General features: G+C 42.4%; 1 pseudogene across 1 annotated transcript; it reads left to right on the top strand.

Moving 5' to 3' along the window:
• The first annotated feature begins 17,075 nt into the window (after nt 1-17,075).
• LOC112607143 lies at nt 17,076-17,532 on the top strand (annotated as a pseudogene). The gene has a single exon (XR_003115743.1). The product of XR_003115743.1 is annotated as an elongin-B pseudogene (transcript).
• Nucleotides 17,533-23,733: the final 6,201 nt, after the last annotated feature.

The following is a 23,733-nucleotide window of genomic DNA, read 5'->3' as shown; positions in this document are numbered from 1 at the left end:
AGCCTCCAGAACCAGAAGCCAAATAAGCTTATTTTTTAAAAAAAATGAATTACCCAATCTGTAGTATTCTATTACAGCTACAGAAAACGGACTAAGATGCATTGCGTTCATTAAGATGGGAACCAAACCAAAGAACACACATATTAAAGAGAAAAAAGTCTAAAATGAAATAGCAGTAAAGTAACTGGAAATCATGGTGCTCAGATGTTTAATATTCAGCAATGTTAGATCATTATTTTTAATAAACTTATTTTTTGCAACTGCCATTAGGCCATATTTAAAAAGGGTTTACAATTCTGGCAGATCTGATGTGTAAGAACAAAAAGAGAGAAAAGCAATCCTGCTGTATTTAGCACTGGGCAGATTATTCTGTATTTAGCACTGGGCAGAGTATTGTGTACAAATTTGGTTTCTCTAATTAAAGAAAGATGTGCGCAACTTGGGAACTGTCCCGAAAATTCAACCAAAACATTCAGAGGCTAGAAAATAATCCATATGGAATTTATCATACAGATATACTCACACAAACGGAAAATAATGAATGGTCATGTTTACTCACTACATTATTTGTAATAGCAAAATATTGGACTCCATCTAGAAGTTCATGAATATGAGACTGGCTAAATGAATAATGGCACATCTATAAAGTGAAATTACTATAGCTGTAAAAAAGATTGAGAAAACTATGTTCTGTTGTGGAAAGATCTCTAAGATTCATTGTTAAGTGAAACAAGAAAGGTGCACAACTATGTATGTAATACATGCTACTATCATGTTAAAGTAAAAAGAGGAGTGATATATATTTATATCTGCTTGTGTGTAAATAAAAATAATCTCTGGAAGTAGACACATGAAATCAATAACAGTGATTGCTTATAAAGGGTAGGCAGGAACTTGATGAACAGGTGATGGGAAGGATAGAGAAGCTTTTTATTGTATAGCTTTGTATACTTTTGATTTTTGATTTTTTCAAATGTATTACTTATTTGAAAACCCAAATAGATAACTTTAAATGAGCAACAAAAAGGAAAAGAAAGAATATGAAGAAGAATTGTTAGAGGGATGAGGACTTAAATTGTGTCTAAACTTATGAAGAGCCCTAAGTAACACATCTTATCTAAGTGTCTCCACAGTGTTAATTACCACATTGTTAACTCAATTGCAAAGACAAAGAATAAATGAATGGATTGTGCCACAATATAGTTCACTCATGATTCAAAGACATGGCTGTAATTCGCAAAAGAGAAGACCGAATTAGTAGCCGATTTTTCCAAAATGACAAAGAATTAGTCGATGAAAGAGTAACACAATTCACTATTCCCTAGACTTAATGATGGTTGAAAAGCACTTCATAGTTTGCAGACTGCTTTCACATATATTATCTCATTTGATCTATCTTTTTTTTTTTAAGAGACAGTCTCACTCTGTCACCCAAGCTGGAATGCAGTGGCACAATCACAATTTACTACAGGCTTGAACTCCTGGGCTTAAGTGATCCTCCCACCTCAGCCTCCTGAGTAACTAGGACTACAGGTGCACACCACCATACCTGGCTAATTAAAAAAAATTTTTTTTGTAGGAGTGGGGTCTCACTGTGCTGCCCAGGCTAGTCTTGAACTCCTGGCCTCAAGCAATTCTCCTATCTCAGCCTCCCAAAGTGCTGGTATTAAAAATATGAGCCACCATGCCTGGCCTGATCCATTTTTATAAAAAGTTATGTGATATATAGGACAGAAACTTCTATTTTTATTTTACAAATGAGAAATGGAAATAAAGAGAAGACGAATACTTGCTGATGATCTCAACCACTAGAACATGATGTGAAATTGGGACTAGCTTGAGAAATGGGAGGCATGTGGGCTCTCAGTCATTGGACCTGCCCAGTTATTGGACTCCTTAGAAGTACTTACAGTGTTTGAATTCTTCTGCTTCTGCTTTTCAGCCTGACTTTATTGCTCAATTGTTAATTTTTCTCTACTCTAGCCGAGGGGTTTAGCTGAATTTCTGACTCATCTTGTTTCTTCATAGCAAAAGGCATAGAAAAAATTTCTTTTTTCTCTTCCATCCATTCCATCTTAAATGTTAATGTATATAAGAATCACAAGGAAAGCTTATTAAAATACAGATTCCTGGCACCTCTTTCCAAAGATCCTAGATCCTGACTCACTGGGTCATCAATGGAGCCCAGGAATATATTTTTTCATAAGCATATGACTATGATACAGGCAGTTGGCCCTAAATAATATGTTCAACAACTGAGACTATTGTAACTAGTAACTCTGCATGGCTAACTTAAATCAAAGAGGCTTCCCAGATCCCCTTGCAAGCTCATTATTGCTACTGCGAAGAGGCAAAGAAGAGGAGCTGGGAATGATGATTAGCCCCTAGTGAGTCAAGAGAAACCCATGGGGACAGCACGCCATGCTAATATTTGCCTGGCATTCAGGAGAAGACATAAAATTAAATAAAAATGAAAGAGATTTATATCCTTTACCTCTGAAATTCTGAAAGTATAAGATTAAAGTTGTCTTAGGGGGCCTAAATAAGCTGCCTCTTTGCTTCTAAGGAGAATTTCAAGTATTGACCATGTCTAGCAAAGACTTAAGTGGTTTGAGATTTGGTTACCCTAGTGACTGCCTGCTCCCTCTGCAGTCCTTTGGGGTCTGGCAGGGCACATCTCCTTATAGTTCCCCAGTTCCACCGATGGAAGAGGGAAGAGAAACAGCAGAGGCCTCTTCATGGCAACTCTTGTTTATATAACTTTCTCCTCACTCCAGTTCTGGGGAAGCCCCTAGTGTGGCTTCTTTGAGAGTTTTGGCCAACATCTATCATTCTTCAGCTGCCCTCTCCCTAAGAGATTATTTTGTGAAAGCTGCTTTAAAATTATGTAAAATGGCTTAATGCCTAAAGCACACATTTGTCATCTGCTAAAGGCTTTTATAGTTGTACATAACTTACTCAGTGTTTTTAACTTTGTACTTATGACCCAAGGCAATTATTCCAAAGGACACACTTTTATTAATTGAAATAATACATACTTTATAGATGTTCTAAAAATGTGGTGATTTAAAGTTTAAATGGTATACTGAGTCATTCTAGAATACTCACAAAGCCCACCTCGGTAAAAGCCAAGTGGAAAAATCTAGAGGGAGAACGAAACTAATGAAAAATTCGATAATGGTACACTAGGTGAGATCACAGAAACAATGGGGAGAATTGTGAGAGAAGTCTCATGGGTTTTAGAAAGACATATCACCAGAAATTTCATTTGCTAATTGCTTTTCCTTGATTCAAAGATTAGCAAGTGTCAACATAGCTCCTTGCCGTGTCTTTCAGTAGAGCATGTCCTCTACAAAAGTAGGCGTCGTTCTGAACTGGACCACTCACTGGCCTTAGGTAGTCACGTAATGCCTATTGGCTAATTTCCCGCTCTCTATACTCTACTTCTATTACTTGACCATTAATCTTCTTTCCAAGAAGGAAACACACAGATCCAGTAACTAGAAGTTTGTTTAAGGATGAAACTGCATTCTCTGTGACATTTGCCTCAAACCTCTAAACTCTTTCACAAATAAACAAAGCAAGGAGGCTTAGATGAGTGGATCTACTTCTGTCTCTTGGTGAGATCTTTATCTGAAGATTTTACAACATTCTCATTTAGGCGGGTCATGGAAAAATAAGCAAAAGATTTTATAACAGCTCAAAGGTGTAGGCCAGGACAGCTTGAGTGGCTGACCAGAAAGAACAGTCTCCAGGGAAAAGTAGAGAGGCCTCTGGAAAGTTCTGTCTTCATCACTCATGTATTACCCTGTTTCCTCATCCAGAGTTGCGCCACTAAGGGTTTTTTCTTTTCTTGTCTTGTCTTTTCTTCTTCTTCTTTTTTTTTTTTTTTTTTTTTTTTTGAGACAGTTTTGCTCTTATGGCCCAGGCTGGAGTGCAATGGCGCAATCCTAGCTCACTGCAACCTCTGCCTCCCAGGGTTCAAGCGATTCTCCTGCCTCAGCCTCCCAAGTAGCTTGGATTACAGGCATGTGCTACCATGTCCAGCTAATTTTGTAGTTTTAGTAGAGACGGGGTTTCACCATATTAGCCAGGCTGGTGTCGAACTCCTGACCTCAGGTGATCTGCCCACCTCAGCCTCCCAAAGTGCTAGGGTTACAGGCGTGAGCCACTGTGGCCGGCCAAGAGTTTTTCAAAACTAGGAGACAGGTGGGAAGTTTGGAAAGCTATAACTGTAGCTGCTGCCACCTAATTACAGACCAGAACTACCAATCGTGATTTCCAAGGTAGAGACATATTCTATATCTGTGCACCAAAATAGTAGCCAGTAATCACACGGGACTACTGAGCACTTGCTTGTGCCTTGTGTGACTGAGAAAGTAAATTTTTTTTTTTTAATTTTTGTAGGGGCAGGGTCTCAACATGTTACCCAGACGGGTCTCCAACTCCTGAGCTCAAGCAGTCCTCCCACTTTGACCTCACAAAGTGCTGGGATTACAGCATGAGCCACTGTGCCTGACCAAGGAAGTGAATTTTAAATTTTATTTAATTGTGATAAATTTTAACTAAAATAGCTACATGCAACTAGTGGATACTGTATTGGACAGTGCAGTTCTAGACTTTCAGGTGACTTTTCTAGATATTAGACGCCAAGTCCAAATTTCTTTACTAGTGGAGTACTGCAACCTTCACCTTAACCAACTCCTGAGCTTGAACCCAGAGTAAAAGAAGTAGGTGGCTGAAAAGTGAAAGGGTGGAGAGAAAAAAAATACCCTAATCTATTATTAAGGTGGAAGGACGACATGTATACAATTCTAAACCAAGTAGATAAAAAAGAAAAATGTAGTTGATCATCTCAACATTTGGTGTCTATACTAGACCAACAAACTATTTTGCTTTATTTTTTTCCCCCTTAACTGAATGGAGCGAATTGGCAGATGAATTTGACATTCTGTAGTACAGTGAAATATAAATGAAAAACAACCAGGCAGGCCTAAGTGGATGTGGATTAAATTAAATATTTACACCCTACACAGCAGATCTTTTATAAAGAGCAAGTTTATAAACTAGGAGCTTCAATAATAAAAGGGGGCATGAATGGTTTTATTTATATCAACCTGCTGTTTGACACGTAGGCCACTGGCAATATATCCCAGCTGCCAGCAGGTGATTTAAGTATCACAAAATAGAGTTATCCAGTTGTGTGTGTGTGTGTGTGTGTTTGATGGAGTCTTGCTCTGTTGCCCGGGATGGAGTGCAGTGGCATGATCTAGGCTCACTGCAACCTCTGCCTCCTGGGTTGAAGCGATTCTCCTGCCTCAGCCTCCTGAGTAGCTGGGACTACAGACATGCACCACAAAACCTGACAAATTTTTTTGTATTTTTAGTAGAGACGGGGTTTCACCCTGTTGGTCACGCTAGTCTCGAACTCCTGACCTCAAAAGATTTACCAGTCTCGGCCTCCCAAAGTGTTGGAATTACAGGCGTGAGCCACTGCACCCAGCCTTCAATTGTTTTAAAACTGCATTTGTATGTATAAATAAACACAAAAGATGAGAGTTATGTACACCAAAAATGTCTATAGTTGTTATTTCTATTATTTTAGTTAGGTTATTGTTACTATTGCCTTTATCATTTTGTTTTCTTCAGATTTTTGGTGTTGAGCTGAAACTTTTTTTTTTTTTTTTGAGACAGGGTCTTGCTCTGTTACCCAAGCTGGAGTGCAGTGGCTTGATCATAGCTCACTGTAAAGTTGAACTCCTGGGCTCAAGTGACACTCCTGCCTCAGTTTCCTGAACAGCTAGGATGTCTGGTTAATTTTTTTTTTTTTTTAGAGAAAAGGATCTCACTATGTTGCCCAGACTAGACTTGAACTCCTGGCCTCAAGTAATCCTCCCACCTTGGCCTCCCAAAGCCCTGGGATTATGGGCCAAGGCAAATGGCCCTAAAACATTTCTTAAGAACACATTTTTTCAATAGAGAAAAGCATAGAAAATAATATAGTAAACACTCACGTACCTACCATCAAGATTGAACAGTTAGTTGTTCATAGTTCGTTATATTTGTTTTACACATTTCTTTTTTTGAAGAAAGAAAACACTATAGCTATAGCTGAAGCCCCTTGTGTACCCTTCCCCAATGCCATTGCACTTTCTCCCCAGGAGCAACCTTTAATGTGAATTTAGAATGTTTTCCTATCTTTTTTCCTATCCATTGCAGGTGGGAGACTTTGTACCCCGATGCCCTGCCTCTCACGGTGTCTTAGGTAGCCCTGGTCTTAGGTTTTCACTCTGCCCCAAGAGCTGCCATTCTAAGTACTTTTCCTACGCACGCGCGCGCGTGTGTGTGTGTGTGTTTATGTTTATATATATATGCATTTATTGTGCATTTTAAAACACACAAAGCATGTATATATGTTATATATGCATATATATGTAATATACACATATATATTACAAAAGCATATATATAAGTAATATAGATAAGAAGAAACATATGCTTTGTGTGTTTATTTTATTTTATTTATTTATTTATTTTTAATAGAGTTTCACTCTTGTTGCCCAGGCTGGGATGCAATGGCATGATCTCAGCTCACTGCAACCTCCGCCTCTGAGGTTCAAGCGATTCTCCAGTCTCAACCTCCCGAGTATCTGGGATTACAGGCACCCGCCACCATGACCAGCTAATTTTTTTTGTGTTTTCAGTAGCAAGGGGGTTTTGCCATGTTGGCCAGGATGGTCTCAAATTCCTGGCCTTAGATGATCCACCTGCCTTGGCCTCCCAAAGTGCTGGGACTACAGTCGTGAGCCATCATGCCCGGCCTGCATGTTTAAATATATGTGTGTGTGTGTATGTGTGTGTGTGTGTGTGTGTGTATATGTATGCATACACAAACATCATGTAGTCCTGCTTTGTGTGTTTAAAAATGCACAATAAATTATATTGCATGTGTTTCTGCAATTACTCTTTTCATTCAATTTTATGTTTCTGAAAGATGTTAAAACATATACACATATCTTAATTAGAAAAATTATTTTTTGAAAAGGCCAGGAGCGGTGGCTCATACCTGTAATCCCAGCACTTTGGGAGGCTGAGGCAGATGGCTCATGAGGTCAGGAGTTCAAGACCAGCCTGGCCAAGATGGTGAAACCCCGTCTCTACTAAAAATACAAAAATTAACTGGGTGTGGTGGCATATGCCTGTAGTACCAGCTACTTGGGAGGCTGAGGCAGGAGAATCGCTTGAACCCAGGAGGCGGAGGTTGCAGTGAGCCAAGATTGTGCCATTGCACTCCAGCCTGGGCGACAAGAGTGAAACTCTGTCTTTGAAAAAAAAAAAAAGAAAGAAAAATTATTTTTTGGCCGGGCACAGTGGCTCACACCTGTAATCTCAACACTTTGGGCGGCCGAGGTGGGCGGATCACCTGAGTTCAGGAGTTTGAGACCAGCCTGGCCAACATGGTAAAACCCTGCTTTTACTAAAAATACAAAATTTAGCCAGGTGTGGTGGCAGGCGCCTGTAATCCCAGCTACTCGGGAGACTGAGGCAGGAGAATCACTTGAGCCCGGGATGGGGAGGTTGCAGTGAACTGAGGTCTTGCCATTGTACTCCAACCTGGGCAACAGAGTGAGAAAAGAAAAAGAAAAATTATTTTCTAAAAGGTGTTCCATCAAAAACCACCAGCATGGCCGGGCGTGGTGGTTCATGCCTATAATCCTAGCACTTTGTGGGGCCAAGGCAGGCGGATTGCCTAAGCTCAGGAGTTGGAGACCAGCCTGGGCAACACGGTGAAACCCCATCTCTACTAAAACACAAAAAATTAGCCGGGCATGGTGGCTTGTGTCTGTAGTCCCAGCTAATCGGAAGGCTGAGGCAGGAGAATTGCTTGAACCCCGGAGACAGAGGTTGCAGTGAGTTGAGATCGCACCACTGCACTCCTGCCTCCTGGGCGACAGAGTGAGACCCCGTCTCCAGAAAAAAAAAAATTTAAAAAAAAAAAAAAATAATAATAATAAAAGGAAACTTTTTTCTAGAACCCTACGGTGTGTATTTTCACGTCGCCTCATTTGAGCTTCCTAAGAAGTCTAGGAAGCAGGTATCATTAGTAATCCTACCTAACAGATGGAGAAACATCATTCAAGAAGTTGAGACTTGGCCGGGCGCGGTGGCTCAAGCCTGTAATCCCAGCACGTTGGGAGGCCGAGACGGGCGGATCACAAGGTCAGGAGATCAAGACCATCCTGGCGAACACGGTGAAACCCCGTCTCTACTAAAAAATACAAAAAACTAGCCGGGCGAGGTGGCGGCGCCTGTAGTCCCAGCTACTCGGGAGGCTGAGGCAGGAGAATCGCTTGAACCCAGGAGGCGGAGCTTGCAGTGAGCTGAGATCCGGCCACTGCACTCCAGCCTGGGCGACAGAGTGAGACTCCATCTCAACAACAACAACAACAACAACAACAACAACAACAAGTTGAGACTTGCCCAAGACTAAATAGTTAACAAGAACCTAAACCTGAAATCACACCCTGGTTTCACTCCCTGGCTTTGCAGGTGGGAGATTCTGCACGCCGCCGAGGCACTGCCTCTCACAGCGCCTTGGGTAGCTCCGGCCTGGAGATTCTGCACCCCGCCTATGCACTGCCTCTCACAGCGCCTTGGGTAGCTCCGGCCTGAAGATTCTGCACCCCGCCTAGGCACTGCCTCTCACAGCGCCTTGGGTAGCTCCAGCCTGGGGTTTTTTCATTTTGCCGTAAGAACGGTCAGAGGAGAGCAAAATGTTGTGCAAACTTCTCCCTTGCTGACCAACGAAAGGCAAGAGTCAAGAAATCAGGAAGAGGGAAGAGAAACAGAGCAAATGAGGAAAACAGAAAGAGGAAATAACAAGCTGGAACATTGGTGGCTCTGTGGTAAAAAGAGAGGAAAATATACATGGAGAGAAAACGGTCATTTTGGTCAAGTGTAAAAGACAGAACCAGATTGCTGAAGATTGAGGAGAGAAACAGGTTAGACACGATTCTACCCCGCAGCTTTCAGTCCCTCCGCTGGGAACCCCAGGGTTGGAGGGTGGGGCGGGGAGTAACTCTTCACTTCCCCTAGAGCAGAGTTTCCCAAAATATAGCAGATACCAAAGATAATTTTAGATATTACAATAACAGGCATTAGTTGAATGGCAGGGTACAAAAATGAAATCTTTTGAAACTGTTTTAATCCTTCTCTCCCCAATTGACTGAACAGTCTGAATCAAGTGGAGTAGCAAAAGAAATATTTTGTTTTCTTTAACTACCACCTTCCACCACACTCAATCTCTTGCTCCTTATAAGAAAGAAAGATTATTCCCTCTTTCCAAATATTTCCCATATTCTTGGTAAGCCCTTAACTTGAAGAAAGGTAAGTTTCCCTTAACTACCTCTTGGGCAGAGCCCATAAATGTCTGATCAGTTTTAGTTACCAGAAAAAGCCAGTGTAGTTTAAATTTTTAATTTCGTATCCAAATTAGTGTTTGCCTGGTGCCCTCCTGCATCCTTGCAGGTTCCTTTCTCCTCCGCAGGAGGGAACACACGCCTCGCCTCCACAAGAGATGCCCTGTGGTCCTCTCTGGGCCGCGCGGCCCCTCCCTGGCTAGTGACGCCCGGTGTCCAGGAATCCGAGTTCTGACTCTCACAGCAATGTGAGGGTGAGTTCTTCGGTAAGCTGTGCAGTTCACTGACATGGGAGGGTCACCGGGGCTTGACCGCTTCAACTGTCCCTCAGCTCCCATTCCTAGGGGTCACGATTAGGGTCGCACACATCCAAACTCCACGGGGTGCACATTGGGCTCCCCAGGTCCCCTCACACTCCACAGGCCGCGAGCCGCTTAGTTCCGACTACCCCAGTCTCAGCAATTCTCCCAGGCCCCTCACTGAACCTCCAAGTCATGCTGCCTCCCACCCCACCCCAACCCTTATACCCAGCGTCTCCAGCTCCACTTCCACGGACTCTGGGTGATGATGAAGCTGCAGGAGCAGCCGAGGCCTAGTGATGAGCCCTGAGGAGGTGTCTGGCCTCAGTCTTTCAGCTCTGCGGAATAGCGGGGAATGCAAAAGCCCTTCTCTGTTCTCAACCTTGGACCCCAGTCTCCGGTGTGATTACACCTAGCATGGCTAAGCCGCCTCTCTCACGCTTAGCCTCCTTTCTGTGCCTACTCAGAGACAGAGCAAGCCTTCTTGAGGCAACAGCATCTATCCACAAACTAAGACCATTTGGCCTTCCTCGTGCTTATTTTCACTGTACACTGTACAGTCATGCATTGCTAAACAACAGGATATGTCTGGGAAATGCATCATCAGGTGATTTCATCATTGTTCAAACATCCTAGAGTGCACTTTCACAAACCCAGATGGCACAGCCTACTACACATCCAGGCTGTATGATATAGCCTATGGTTCCCAGGCTACAATCCTACATGATCGTGGCTCACTGCAACCTCGATCTCCCGGGCTCAAGCAGTCCTCCCACCTCAGCCTCCCAAGTAGCTGGGACCACAGGCATGCACCACCATCTGTGGCAAAGTTTTGCATTTTTGGCAGAGATGGGGGGTCTCACCATATTGCAGAGGCTGGTGTTGAGCTCCTGAGCTCAAGTGATCCACTTGCTTTGGCCTTCCAAAGTGCTAGGATTACAGGTGTGAACCACCAGCACCTGGCCTCATTTATACATTTTTTAAAAACAAGTGGATTTAAATAAAAATGTTAGGTTAACAATTGATTGTACAGGTGGTAAGTAGCCATTATGGAAAAAATAGTGAAAGTGGCATTTGAAAGACTTAAGTTTCTGAAACACTGCTCTGGGTCGGTGGCTCACGCCAGTAATCCTAGCACTTTGGGAGGCTGAGGTGGGTGGACTGCCAACATGGTGAAACCCCGTCTCTACTAAAAATACAAAAATTAGTTGGGCATAGTGGTGCATGCCTGTAATCCCAGCTACTGGGGAGGCTGAGGCAGGAGAATGGCTTGAACCCAGGAGGCGGATGTTGCAGTGAGCCAAGATCATGTAACTGCACTCCAGCCTGGGTGACAAGCAAGACTCCGTCTCAAAAAAAAAAAAAAAAAAAAGAAAAAGAAAGAAAATAAATGAGTTAAACTGAGCAAAGTCACATGTGGCATGCTTAAAGTAGTGCTTGCTTACCAATAAGCATGTACTAAATGTCAGCTGTTTGCTACAGTATTGAAAGCCTCCTATGTGCTGGTGGTTTTTTAAAAACGGCTTTATTGAGGTATAATTTCTTTTTTTTCTTTTCTTTCTTTTTCTTTTTCTTTTCTTTCTCTTTTTTTTTTTTTTTTTTTGAGACGGAGTCTCACTCTGTTGCTCAGGCTAGAGTGCAGTGGTGCCATCTCGGTTCACTGCAACCTCTACCTCACCAGCTCAAGCGATTCTCCTGCCTCAGCCTCTCGAGTAGCTGGGACTACAGTGCCTGCCACCATGCCCAGCTAATTTTTGTATTTTTAGTAGAGCTGGGGTTTCACCATATTGGTAGGGATGGTGTCAAACTCCTGGGCTCAGGTGATCCGCCCGCCTCGGCCTTCCAAAGTGCAGAGATTACAGGTGTGAGCCACCATGCCCAGCGAGGTATAATTTCTACACCAAATAATGTCACAATTTTAAGTGTACTATTCAATAACTTTTAGTCGATCTATGGTTGTGCACCCCTCACCACAATCCAATTTTAGAACATTTCCATCACCCCAAAAAGATCTCTCATGCCCATTTGTTCTTCCTCTCCTGTTTCCCAGCCCCAGGAAAACCTAAGCTACTTTAAGTCTCCCTAGTTTTGCCTTTCCTCATGTAAATGGACTCATACAATATGTCATCTTTTTTGTCTGGCTTCTTTCACTTAGCATAATGTTTTTGCAGTTCAGTTATGAATAATGCTGCTATGAACATTCACACCAAGTCTTTGTGTGGACATATGTTTTCATTCCTCTTGGGTAGATGCCCAGGCATAGAATTGCTGGGTTGTATGGTAAATTTATGTTTAACTTTTTAAGAAACTGCCAAACTGTTTTCGAAAGTGGCTGCACCATTTTACATTTCTACCAGCAAAGCATGAGGGTGCCAGGTGCTGTACATCTATTATTTTGAATACATGTGTATGGGCATTTCATAACCACTGTTTTAGAGGTGAGAAACCTGTGGTTGCAAGAGGTTAGCTAACTTGCAGGAGGTCATTCAGCCTGACAAAGCCAGTATTCAACCCTATCTAGTTCCAAATCCCATCCCTTTCTACTGTGGACTGGCTCTGTGCAGGGTGTTTGTGCTGGTTAATAGGGCTGGGGGAGGGCACTGCAGTAACTCTGCTTCTAGCTTACTCTGTGGATCCACCCAAGTGATCAGGTGCATAATGGAGCCTGTAGCCAGGGAAAACAGAAGGAGGGCTAGTCTTTTTGGACCAGATACCAAGCCCCAACAATGATTTACATAACTCATTTGTCTCTCTCTTTTTTTTTTTTTTAAATACAGAATTTCACTCTTGTTGCTCAGGCTGGAGTAAATGGTGCAATCTTGGCTCACCGCAGCCTCTGCCTCCTGGGTTCAAGCAATTCTCCTGTCTCAGCCGTCCGAGTAGCTGGAATTACAGGCATGCACCACCATGCTCAGCTAACTTTTTTTTTGAGATGGAATCTCGCTCTGTCACCCAGGCTAGACTGCAGTGGTGCGATCTCGGTTCACTGCAACCTCCACCTCCCGGATTCAAGCAATTCTCTGCCTCAGCCTCCTGAGTAGCTGGGATTACAGGCAACCACCACCACACTCGGCTAATTTATGTATTTTTTAGTAGAGTCGGGGTTTTTCCATGTTGGTCAGACAGGTCTTGAACTCCCGACCTCAGGTGATCCGCCTACCTCAGCCTCCCAAAGTGCTGGGATTACAGGCATGAGCTACCGCACCTGACCATCTCTTTATGTTTGGAATGAAACTTCAGTCCAGGCCAACCAGTGACACAGCAAAGGAATAAGCTGAGCACTATAAAGAGTCCCCATCACTGTGGACTTTGACAGCCTCATAATCACTTGACTGGCCACAGAACAGGGAGAGGAGATTTTTGCTTTCCACTGTTTCTGAGTCAGCAAGAAGTTAGTTACTGAAATCACATCCGCTAACAAGTCCAGGCAACTGCTGACTGCATTGTTCCCGTTGCCTTGTTTTGTATGGCTGGCCAAAACACAAACAGCAGGGTGTATAAATTGATTATATAAAAACATGGGAAATGACACAGTCAAATTGAAAACATCAAGCAAAACTTATTGCTTTCTATAATCTTTATCTTCAGCAGGATTTTAATATAAGCCTATCTTCTCTTATCCATATCTTTCTATATCACTGTCTCTAGGGGGACTATGTTAGGGTAAACAAGCATGGAGTTGGCATTTTCACTCATCCGTCCTTGATGGCATGGGCTGTGTCTTGTTCAGCTTCATATTCCCCGCAGTGCATAGCATGACGTTGTGTAACATCGACCTTCTTCCTATATCTTGCCTGGACTATTGTCATCTGTCTCCCAGCAGCCATCCTCCATCCATAGCTCCTCTATCCAGGCCATTTTCTACAATTCCTTTTGAATTGTCTTTCTGATATGCATCTTTTATTCAAGAATAAATGAAGACATTTTATTATTTTATTTTTATTTTTAGAGACAAGATCTTGCTGTGTTGCCCAGGCTGGAGGGCAGTGGCGTGATCATAGTGCACTGCAGCCTACACCACCTGGGCAAGAGCGATCCACCCGCCTCACCCCGACTCCCATCCCCTAACAGCTGGGACTACAGGTGTACTCCACCACACTCAGCTAATTTTTCAAAATTTTTTTCCTTTTTTTTTTTTTTTTTTGCAGAGACAGGGTCCCACTATGTTGCCTAGGGTGGTCTTAAAGTCCTGGCTCAAGTGTTCTTCCTGCCTCAGCCACCCAAAGCCCTGGGATTACAGGCATGAGCCACTGCACCTGGCCAATGACATTTTATTATTTGATTAGAGTCATGGTGCTGCAAATATAACAAAGGTGATACCAAACATGTCTGCGTATTTTAAAGATGCCTGTTGATCTATGGGATGGCCAAAATAAAATAAAAAATATTTTAAGGCTGTCAATTGCTGTGAAACAAAGTCCATATTCTTTACCAGATCATGAAAGATCATTCTATAACCTGGTTTGCCGACCTACAGCTTTGTTTTTCACCATTCTCTTCCCCTTTCTGCTCTTTCTGGAAGGACCACTATTCATTCTTCCTGTATTTTTCAGCATGTGCCTCAGGCCTGGATATAGAACAAGTGTTCAGTAAATATTTCTTGTTAGATTGAGAGTTGCTTTGACCTGCTAAGAGCTATATTAATTCCATAAGCCTTCAAAGGAGACTTCTAAGTCCTAGAACATTCTTCATAGCAGAGGAGGTGTGAGAATGGTGAATAAATGACTACCTATTTTTACTCTTCTTCTCAGAGTAGAATCACGGATTCATTCAACCTATGTCTTGAATGTTTTTAAAGGTCAAATCTTTGTTTTGAAATTGTACAAATGGGTTGGGCACAGTGGCTCACGCCTGTAATCCCAGCACTTTGGGGGGCCGAGGGAGGTGGATCACCTGAAGTCAGGAGTTCGACATCAGCCTGACCAACATGGAGAAACCCCGTCTCTACTGAAAATACAAAATTAGCTGGGCGTGGTGGCACACGCCTGTAATCCCAGCTACTTGGGTGTCTGAGGCGGGAGAATCGCTTGAACCTGGGAGGCAGAGGTTGCAGTGAGCTGAGATCGCACCATTGCACTCCAGCCTGGGCAACAAGAGTGAAACTCCATATCGAAAAAAAAAAAAAAAAATTGTACAAATGGCTGCTCCTCAAATTAGAAGAAATTCATAAAGAAATAGCAACTGAGTGTTAATTTTCTTAACATTAGACTATTTAGTGAAATGTAATTTGAAAGGCTTTAATGGTCATTTAAATTTGAACTGCTAATTATTTTCTTAGGAGAGCATAAAAATAAATGAAGGAAAGAAAACATAAATGAGGCCGGGCGCGGTGGCTCAAGCCTGTAATCCCAGCACTTTGGGAGGCCGAGACGGGCGGATCACGAGGTCAGGAGCTCGAGACCATCCTGGCTAACACGGTGAAACCCCGTCTCTACTAAAAAAATACAAAAAACTAGCCGGGCGAGGTGGCGGGCGCCTGTAGTCCCAGCTGCTCGGGAGGCTGAGGCAGGAGAATGGCGTAAACCCAGGAGGCGGAGCTTGCAGTGAGCTGAGGTCCGGCCACTGCACTCCAGCCTGGGCGACAGAGCCAGACTCCGTCTCAAAAAAAAAAAAGAAAAAAAAAAAAAAAGAAAATATAAATGAAAGATCTCCATAGACTATTAAAGGCTGCCTATTCTTTACAAATATCATGGAGGTCAACATTTAGCAGTTCCGCAATGCTATTCTGGGAATTGGATGAGTCAAAACTATTAAGAGAATCAAAAAATTTAGCCAGTTTCAAATTAGCATATGCATTTGTAAATTTAATGATACATTAATGAGCTTACAATCATACTGTTCTGTGCTATTATATGTATGACAGCCATATAAGCAAGTTGACTAACAGAATTTTTATCAGACCCTTTAATTATATACATATAGACAGTATTTAAAAATTAAACTAGGTACAAAAAAAAAACTAGGAAAAATATTTGTAGCTAATTTGACAAGAGTTAGTATATATAGTGTTATACAAAAAAGCTATTAAGATAAAACACTGTCTCCAACAGTGCTGATGGGCAAAAGGCATGAAAAGACAAAAAGGTTAATATGATTAACAGATAACATGGAAAAGTTATTCAATTTCAACTTCACCAGAAATCAGTATACCAGTTTTTGCTAAGCAAATTAGCCAAAGTTAAAGAAAGAACTAGTGACATCATCCAAAGCTTCTAAGTATGTGATAAAACAAGGAACTGATATATGTTTGGTGGCAGTATAAAATTTGTACAATCCCACAGTGTGTCAGTAAGTATATGCAAGGATCTTAAAAATATTCATGCTTTTTGGTAATTTAACTTCTGGAATCTATACTTAAGGAATGATCCTAAATGAGAAAAAATATATACATTATGCAGAAAGACATTTGTCAAAATATTATTTATGGTCGCAAACCACCTGAATATTGAACAGTAGGAGAACACAAGATAAATTATTGTATATTTATTTGAGGATATATTTATATAAATAGATATGATATGTTTATCAAATATTTATTTGAGCAAATATGAATCAACATGGACAACTTCCATAATCAAAATGTTGAAAAGGAAATGAAAGCAAGTTGTAGAATACTTTATACATTTCATGGTACTAATTATATAAAGTTTAAAACATGCAAATAATATTACATATTACTTAGCAATACATACATATGTGGTAAAAGTATAAAGAGTAGGCTGGGCCTGGTGACTCGCACCTGTAATCCTAGCACTTTGGGAGGTGAGGCGGGCAGATTGCCTGAGCTCAGGAGTTCGAGACCAGCCTGGGCAACACGGTGAAACCCCGTCTCTACTAAAATACAAAATAAATTAGCTGGGCGTGGTGGCGTGCACCTATGGTCCCAGCTGCTTGGGAGGCTTAGGCAGGAGAATTGCTTGAACCTGGGAGGCAGAAGTTGCAATGAACTGGGATCGCGCCACTGCACTCCAACCTGAGCGACAGAGCGAGACTCCATCCTTAAAAAAAAAAAAAAAAAAAAAAAAGTATAAAGAAATGCATGGGCTGAATAATCACCAAATTTCAGAAAGTGGTTACATATGTTAGAGATGGAGGAAGCTGCAAATGAGGATGATTACACAGAGAGTATCAGCTACACTGACAATGTTTTATTTCTTAAGCTCTGTGGGATACATGGATGTTCATTCCATTATTCTTTTTATCTTTTTGTATATCTTAAATCTTTCATGGTAAATTTACAACATTATGTAGCTATAAAATAGTTCCATAGAAAGGTAATATAATAACACGGAAAAAGGTGCCTTCGCTGGGGGAGGCGGGGCATGCCGGGCCGCGCGCGGGCTGCTGGGAACGGGGCGGAGCGCGGCCGCGCCGGCGCATTGAGGGAAGCGCCAACCGCCGTGATGGACGTGTTCCTCACGATTCGGCGCCACAAGACCGCCATCTTCACTGATGCCGAGGAGTCCAGCACGGTGTTCGAGCTGAAGCGCCTCGTGGAGGGACTCCTCAAGTGGCCTCCCGACGAGCAGCGGCTATACAAGGACGACCAGCTTTTGGATGATGGCAAGACACTTGGCGAGTGTGGCTTCACCAGCCAAACAGCACGGCCACTGGCTCCAGCCATAGTGGGGCTGGCCTTCCGGGCAGACGACACCTTTGAGGCCCTGTGCATCGAGCCGTTCTCCAGCCCGCCCGAGCTGCTCGACGTGATAAAGCCCCAGGACTCGGGAAACAGTGCCGGTGAACCAGCTGTGCAGTGAGGACCCCCGAGAGGCCTATTCCCCCCGATGAAAGAGATTTGGGAGTCTGAAAAAGAAAAAACATGGAAAAAGTTTGTACTATGACATTAAGTTAAACAAATTATATATTCAAAATGATTTCAGCTACTTGAAAGCCATCCAAAAATCTTGCAAAGAAATATCCCCCAAAGTTACTGTTTTTCACATTGGATGGTGATGTTACCTCCTTATTCCTTTAAAACATTTCCTCTATTTTCTCTTATTATTGACATTACAAATATAATTGAAAAACGGTAAACCTATTTTTAAAATAAGCATGATATATTCATTAGTTACTAAGCCATTTGTACTATTATGTCACATTTGATTTGTAAATTAATGTTCTGCTTAGCTTTGAGTCTGGCATCATGTGTAAGATGTGGAAGGATGGAGAAGACCGGAGAGAGAGGAGGTTGGCAGGGACCTGAGTTTGTTGACAAAGGATGAAAGCAGGACGGGTTGGACGCAGTGGCTCATGCCTGCCATCGTAGCACTTTGGGAAGCTGAGGAGAGAGGATCACTTGAGCCCAGGAGTTTGAGACCAGCTTGGGCAATGTAACGGGACCCTGTCTCTACAAAAAAAATTAGTCTGGTATGGTGTTGTGTGCCTATAGGCCTAGCTACTCAGGAGGCTGAGACAAGACAATTGCTTGGGTACAGGAGTTTGATGCGTTGGTGAGGTATGATTGCATCACTGGACTCCAGCCTGGACAACACAGTGAGACCCTATCTTGAAAAGAAAAAAAGAAAGCAAGGTGGGCCAAGGCTTGCTGTTATAGATTCCTGAAGTATTTGAGGAAGATTATTCTGATTGTTACGGGTAATCTAGGTTGGCTTCCAATGAGACTTGAAGTAGCAGCAAGGTTCCTTATATGAAAGTATGGAACATAAATTCACTTTGTTGAAAGAAAGAATAAATGAATGGAAGAATAAGTCAGAGCTAATATTAATTTGAGCCTCTTAATTCAAGCTTAGATACTGTTATTTCAGTGATTTCCCATGGATCTTAGTATTTTAGAACTGACCTGGGTCTTGGAGAGCATTTGTTTTAACTTCTTTATGTTATGGCCAAACAAACTAAATTCCAGAGAAGCTGAATAACACCACCAAGTAAATAAAAGAGGGTATTTGGACTTTCCTTTCATCATATTATTAACTTTTTAAAAAGAAAGCAGGTGGGCCAGGTGCAGTGGCTCACACCTGTAATCTCAGCACTTTGGGAGGCCGGGGCAAGCAGATCCTTTGAGGTCAGCAGTTCGAGACCAGCCTGCCCAACATAGTGAAACTCCATCTCTACTAAAATTACACAAATCAGCCAGGCATGGTGGCAGGTGGCTTTAGTCCCATCTACTCAGGAGGCTGACCTGTAGTCCCAGCTACTTGGGAGGCTGAGGCAGGAGAATCACTTGAACCTGGGAGGCAGAGGTTGCAGTGAGCTGAGATTGCACCACTGCACTCCAGCCCGGGCGACAGAGTGAGACTTCACCTCAAAAAACAAAAAACAAAAGGCAAGTGGGAGCCTAATCTTTTTATAAGAAAATGTACTATAAATTCCTCGGCCTGCCCTTTGCCACTTATAGAAAACCCCTGACAATCTGGCTCCAACCTATCTTTCCACCTTATCTCCCACTAATCCTCCAGAAAAGCATGGAATTTCTGTTATCCTCACCAATAAGGCCCTCCACCCTTCTCTCTGCCTATCTAAAACAATTCATCTTTCAAGGTACAACTAGAATACCAAGAGTATAATCCAGAGGTAATGTCATGAGTGCCTGAATTTGATTGAAATGTGTGGAAATGAAGTAGAATGGAAAAAGCTTGTGCTTAAGAAAGGGGAGAACAAAGAAGCCACGGGGAATAATAATAACAGTACTACTAATAATGGCAGTGTTAACTACTAACATTAAATGCATGCTTATGATATGCTAAGTCCTGTGTTAACCATTTTTTGTTCATTATTACACTTAATAATGTTCTCAGTAACTCTGAAATCCTATATCAGGATTGTGTTACGTGTAACAGAAAACCTTATTATAAGAAGTCAGGTTTTTTTTTTCTTCCATTCAATAAGGAGGCCAGTCCAGTTTTGTGTGACCATGAGAGGTCACCAAGAACCCAGGCTCATTCTGTCTTCTTTCTCCACTATTCTTAGCGTATGTCTTTCATTTTCAAGGTCAATAACTTTTCAAGACATTATATCTGCCTTCCAGAGAGAAATGCAGTAGGTATCTCTTTACAAGGACTTCTGTCAACATCTCTTTGATAAGAGCTATGTTACCTGGCTACTGCTAGTTGCAAGGAAGGCTGGGAGACCACCAAATAAAATTCCGTTAATAAAGAGGAGGGAGGGATGGATATTTAGGTAGGGAGCCTGCAGTGTTATCCTCAGTTTATAGATAAGGAAAATGAGGTATAAGAATACTAAGAGCCGGGCGTGGTGGCTCATGCCTATAATCCCAGCACTTTGGGAGGTGGAGGCGGGTGGATCATCTGAGATCAGGAGTTCCAGACCAGCCTGACCAATATGGTGAAACTCTGTCTCTACTAAAAATACAAAAATTATCCAGGTGTGATGGCGTGTGACTGTAGTCCCAGCTACTAGGGAGGCTGAGACAGGAGTATTGCTTGAACCCAGGAGGCAGAGGTTGCAGTGAGCGAAGATTGCACCACTGCACTCCAGCCTGGGTGACAGAGTGAGACCCCGTCTCAAAAAAAAAAAAAAAAAAAAAAAAAAAGAATGCTAAGAAACAGGCAAGGCATGGTGGCTCATGCCTTATAATCCCAGCACTTTGGGAGGCCAAGGCAGATGAATCACTTGAGGCCAGGAGTTCGAGACTAGCCTGGCCAAAACCCCGTCTCTACTAAAAATACAAAAATTGGCTGGGTGTTGTGGCACACGCCTGTAATTCCAGATACTCTGGAGTCTGAGGCAGGAGAATCGCTTGAACCTGGGAGGTGAAGGTTGCAGTGAGCTGATATCGTGCCATTGCACGGCTGATATCCAGCCTGGGTGACAGAGTGAGACTGGGTCTCAAAAAAAAATGCTAAGAAACAATGGGACAAGTAGATCTGACAGCATGGCCCATGTCCCTAACAGTGTGCATTATACGGCACTTTTTTTTTTTTTTTTTTTTGAGACGGAGGCTCGCTCTGTCACCTAGACCAGAGTGCAGTGATGCGATCTCGGCTCACTGCAACCTCCACCTCCCGGGTTCAAGTGATTCTCCTATATATGGCACAATTTTTTAAATGGCTTAGTCCTACTCTCTACTTAAGGTATGGTATAAACAATATCAGAACACATTTTATACTACTGTTTCCCTTCTTTGGTAGCTTCTCTTCCTCTTCCCTGCTGTCTTTTTCTTTCAGATCTCAAAGGGGAGGCTGTGGGTTTTGGTTAGAGCTGAAAGGAAAGAAAACTAGAAAACTAGTGTCAGTCTTTTGTTTCCCATTTGAAATAGTGGCTAACTCTAGGAAACAATAGACATATTGATGGTTTCATAAGACTTGGTGAATGATTAAGTGTGGAGCTTGATGTAGAGTCAAACAAAATCTTAAGGTTTTGACCACAAAGTTGTTATATGGACAATGGAAGATACATATTAGTAAGAAAGGAGAATTGTTGGTTTACTTTTCTGTGTTAAGTTTCAGATGTTGGCAAAAATTCCTGATGGGTATCAATAAATCTCATGTAAGTCAGTCATAATGAGCAAGTGAGAAGAAAAATAAGGCAAACATATTTGTAAAAACAATGATGATCCTGTCCCTACTGGAATAATAAAATGTGTTTGTTTTACCTATGTCGATACCTGTTTATAATACAGCTTTGCATGCCTAAAGATGAAAGAAAAGGCAGTATTTCACAGTTTTGAAGATAAGGCAACAATGACATTTAAAAATAAAAAGACCAGGCTGGGCGCCGTGGCTCATGCCTGTAATCCCAGCACTTTGGGAGGCTGAGGTGGGCGGATCAAGAGGTCAGGAGATCAAGACAATCCTGGCTAACATGGTGAAACCCCGTCTCTACTAAAAATACAAAAAAATTAGCTAGGCGTGGTGGCACGCGCTTGTAGTCCCAGCTACTTGGGAGACTGAGGCAGGAGAATGGCGTGAACCTGGGAGGGTGGAGCTTGCAGTGAGCCAAGATCGCGACACTGTACTCTAGCCTGGGCGACAGAGCAAGACTCTGTCTCAAAAAAAAAAAAAACCAGAAGCATCACCAGTTTCTATCTATGTCTGCACTTGGGGACAGATGGCATTTTATTAAATTCCTACAAACCAATCTATAAATTGGGTGGATGGAATAAACACAAAAATTTGGGAATTCAGAGAGCCTCCGTGATGTATGACATTGGCAAAAATCAACTTCAGATCTCTAAATAGTGGTGAGTGCTGTAACTTTTCATCTCATGGAAACAGTTTATTTGAAGTGTGACAGGCTGGGCGTGGTGGCTCAAGCCTATAATCCCAGCACTTTGGGAGGCTGAGGCAGGCGGATGACGAGGTCAGGAGTTCGAGACCAGCCTGGGCAACATGGTGAAACCTCATCTCTACTAAAAATACAAAAATTAGCCACACGTGGTGGCGGGCACCAGTAGTCCCAGCTACTCAGGAGGCTGAGGCAGGATAATCACTTGAGCCCGGGACACGGAGGTTGCAGTGAGCTGAGATTGCACCACTGAACTCCAGCCTAGGCGACAGAGCGAGACTCCATCTCGACAACAACAACAAAAAGAATGTCACTATCTTTTTAGTCTTCTCATAGGCTTTATTGCCATATGTGCTGGAAAAATCCATCCAAATTTTTTCATCTGATTTGCATGAGCAATATCCATGTCTGAGGATTATTCATGGATTACCCATAAATATTCAGAACAATGTTCCTGTAGATCTTAATCTTTGCTATATTTGGCTTAGGGTTTTGTTTTCTAAAAAATTTTCCATTTCCTTTCTCCCATTCACCATAAGATTCTCCCTAGTTTACCATTTGGTCAGCCACGATATTTGCAATCTCACTTGGATCAAATGGGACTATGTATATGAAAGGCTCTGTGTGTTGTAGAACACTATACAAAAAGACAGGTTTTACTCAAGATAAAAATATTTTGTCCTGTATTGAGTTTTTAAAATTAAGCTTTAAGTAAACAACAAAAAAGATGTCTGAATGTCTCATCAGTGAAAATTCTTAGAAAGTATTTTCAATGCTGGCCGGGCACGGTGGCTCAAGCCTGTAATCCCAGCACTTTGGGAGGCCGAGGCAGGGGGATCACAAGGTCATGAGATCAAGACCATCCTGGCTAACACGGTGAAACCCCGTCTCTACTAAAAATACAAAAAAAAAATTAGTCGGGCGTGGTGGTGGGCGCCTGTAGTCCCAGCTACCCGGGAGACTGAGGCAGGAGAATGGTGTGAACCTGGGAGGTGGAGCTTGCAGTGAGCCGAGATCGTGCCACTGCACTCCAGCCTGGGCAACAGAGCAAGACTACGTCTCACAAAAAAAAAAAAAAAGGTATTTTCTATAATGTTTTCTGGGAGCTGTCATTTAAAACACAAATCATTCATATCTTCTTAGCCTACTCTACTAAAGGTTTTGTGCTTGTTTTTGTGTTTCTCTTTACATTTTCCTTCCCAGTACTACTTCTCCGCTCTTGTTTGTAAGGAAAGCAAGCAAACCACTGGCCCAAAGTCTACAACTGTTTTTCTCTTCCATCCCTATTATGTTCTTTTGTCATTTCCCCTATTATTGTTCATCCCTATTATGTTCTTTTGTCATTTCCCCTATTATTGTTCAGCTAGCCATCAAGCCAAATTATAAACAGGGGGGAAGAAGATGGCAAAAGGCCACCGTTTCTTTAAAACAGGCTGGAAAGCAACCTTCTCCAACAAACAGGTAGCAATCCAGCACAAGTGAACGCACACAAAGGGGCCACTGGGCTGCAACCCGTTAACTCCCTTGGGACCAACTGGTGCGATCAGAGGAAAGAGAATCACAGATTGCTCAGTTGTATTTCCTGCTGTCAGTGAGGAGTAGAGAGAATCAAAACTAGGCTTGGCAAGTGAACAGATAGATCATAGGCAAAGTGGTGGAACCAGTCAAGCGTGTCTGGGGCAGAAACCTTGACCTCAGGCATTCCAGAAATCATTTCTAACAATCGAATCATCTCACACATCTCATTTTTTTGAAGGATCAAGTTAAGTGCATAGTAGGCTCATGAACTTGTATTTTTCTTTGGCATT

This window comes from Theropithecus gelada, chromosome 14 (genome assembly GCF_003255815.1).
Source record: "Theropithecus gelada isolate Dixy chromosome 14, Tgel_1.0, whole genome shotgun sequence".
Taxonomy (NCBI): domain Eukaryota; kingdom Metazoa; phylum Chordata; class Mammalia; order Primates; family Cercopithecidae; genus Theropithecus; species Theropithecus gelada.
Note: the sequence above shows the minus strand (reverse complement) of the source record. Positions and strands in the feature narration are given on the sequence as shown.